This window comes from Rhagoletis pomonella, unplaced genomic scaffold (assembly GCF_013731165.1).
Source record: "Rhagoletis pomonella isolate Grant_MI unplaced genomic scaffold, Rhpom_1.0 Rhpom_scaffold_00001, whole genome shotgun sequence".
Classification (NCBI taxonomy): Eukaryota; Metazoa; Arthropoda; class Insecta; order Diptera; family Tephritidae; genus Rhagoletis; species Rhagoletis pomonella.
This window is the reverse complement of record NW_023458555.1, coordinates 51,153,834-51,156,560: the sequence shown is the minus strand read 5'-3', so window position 1 is coordinate 51,156,560 and position 2,727 is coordinate 51,153,834.

The following is a 2,727-nucleotide window of genomic DNA, read 5'->3' as shown; positions in this document are numbered from 1 at the left end:
CTGGCAGGCTGTCAGCTCCAGCGGCTTTGTTGTTTTTCAGCCGCGTTATTGCTATACGTACCTCGTCATAGTCAGGCGGTCGAACGTCGACTCCGTTATCATCGACTGCGGGCTCGGGTTCTTCTTCTCCACAACTCCGTGCTGCTACCATTTAGTAGGGCGGAAAAGTGGTCCCTCCATAATTTAAGTACGCTCTGGACATCAGTTACTAGGTCGCCATTATTGTTCTTACAGGAGTGCGCCCCGGTCTTTAAACCTTCCGTAAGTCGCCTAACTCTCTGGTAAAATTTTCGGGCATTCCTCCTGTCGGCCAGCATTTCAAGCTCTTCGCACTCACGTATTTCGGCCTCTCTCTTCTTGTTGCGGCAAATACGTCTCGCTTCCCTCTTCAGATCCCTATAGCGGTCCCACATAGCGCGCGTTGCGCCCGATCGCAGCGTGGCCCTGTAGGCGGCATCTTTTTTCTCTGCAGCTTCCTGACACTCCTCATCGTACCAGTTTTTCTTTCGGGCTCGCTGAAATCCGACTACTTCTTCGGCGGCGGTACTTAATGAGCGGGAAATGTGGTTCCACTGCTCGCATATGTCGGTTTGTTGAAGAGTGCTCTCTGAGAGCAGGTGTGAGAGTTGAGTAGCGAAAGCGCTGGCTGTCTGTTGTGATTGCAGCTTTTCGACGTTAAGCTTTCCTTGCATATTTGGGCGCACATTTTTTGCTGTACAGAGGCGGGTGCGTATCTTGGCTGCAACAAGATAGTGGTCCGAGTCGATGTTTGGGCCTCGGAGTGTGCGTACGTCTAAAACACTGGAAGCGTGCCTTCCGTCTATCACCACATGATCGATTTGGTTTCTCGTTTTTCGATCCGGAGACAGCAACGTGGCTTGATGGATCTTTTTATGCTTGAACCTAGTACTGCATACTACCATGTTTCGGGCCCCGGCGAAGTCGATCAGCCTCAATCCGTTGTCGGACGCTTCGTCGTGGAGGCTGAATTTTCCGACGGTGGTTCCAAAGATCCCTTCCTTGCCCACCCTGGCATTGAAGTCGCCAAGCACGATTTTGATATCATGACGGGGGCAGCGCTCGTACGTGCGCTCCAAGCGCTCATAGAAGAGATCCTTGGATGCCTCATCCTTCTCTTCCGTCGGGGCATGGGCGCAGATGAGCGAGATGTTGAAGAATCTCGCTTTGATGCGGATTGTGGCTAGACGCTCGTCCACCGGGGTGAACGACAGTACTCGGCGACGGAATCTCTCTCCCACCACAAATCCAACACCGAATTTGCGCTCCTTTACATGGCAGCTGTAGTAGACGTCGCAAGGCCCCAGACATTGTTTGCCTTGCCCAGTCCAACGCATTTCTTGGATGGCGGTGATGTCAGCTTTTGTCCTTACGAGGACATCAACCAGCCGGGCAGAGGCACCTTCCCCATTAAGGGTCCGGACATTCCAGGTGCATGCCCTCAAATCGTAATCCTTTAAACGTTTGCCGTGGTCGTCATCACAAGGGTCTCATCCGAGGCTTTGCCTTGCTTCTTCACTGGAAGTGGTTTTTACGTGGCGGGTCCCAAGCCCAGCGCACAACCCATTGCTGGCTGAATTAAATTAATTGGACTGCCGGTGTCAAAAAGGGGAAAAAATTTTATGGAATCTGCACTGCTCACCGACTTATGTGAAAAGGCAATACTTACCAAACTTAATGATTCTACTTCATCACAGCAGCTCTTCCAATCGTGTACGGCAGCATCAGATCGCTCTCGCATGGGTTTAAAAATTTTCCGGGGGTTTGGGCACGACTGATGACTATGGCCTACTTGCCAACAGCGAAAACATGATCCCTCGGGGCGTACAGGGTAAGGACAGTTTGGTTTTATGTGTCCTCTTTTGGAACAATTGTAGCACAAAGGAGTTTCATGTGTCTCCTTGTCGATAGTGGCAGCTTGTTTCACAGCAGTATTCGACATTTAAGGCTTTACTGTACCAACTGCCGAACGGCGAGGGGTAATGGTTGAATCCAATTTCAACTAACGATCGTAATAACGATTGATGAGCCTCTTGAGTTCGCTTAAGGTTTGCGCAGTCATCAGCAAATTTATGTTGGCAACACTGCCGCTTATACCATCGAAAATTAAATTTAACACTTCCATTTCTTCAATACCTCCTTGCTTCGCGATGGATTGCATCGCCAATATGTACGAATGCAATGTTTCTTCCTTCTTGTTCCAACCTCGCTCTGATAGCGCTCGATATAAGTCGTGGCGGCTGACGGCAATTTCAAATTCCTCGATGAGTGCGTATTTTAGTTCGTCATAGCTTAAAGCTGAAGTCGTCGTCAAAAAGAGACGTGCTGTTGCTGTTAGTGATCGGCGAAGGCTCAAGAGCTTAAAATTTTCATCGGCATGTATGGTGCGCATCAGCTCTTCAAAATCGCTCAAAAAATGGTGTATCAACCGTTGAATTTCGGCACTGCATGCTCGATATCCATAAAACGGGGTTTTTGCTCTTTATGGCTGACTGCTCCTTCCAGCTCACGAATATCCCGTTGCAGTTCTAAAATCTCGCGATGATTTCGCAACAATTGAAGCTCATTGTCTAAAGTAGCGGCATCTTCCTCAGCAACGGCAGTTCGGGTGTTTTTGTAGCGGTCTCTGCATTGGCGGCATAACTGTCGGCACTTGTAACGGAATTCTTGGCACTTACATCAGGGAGCGTAATATTTATAACGGAAGTC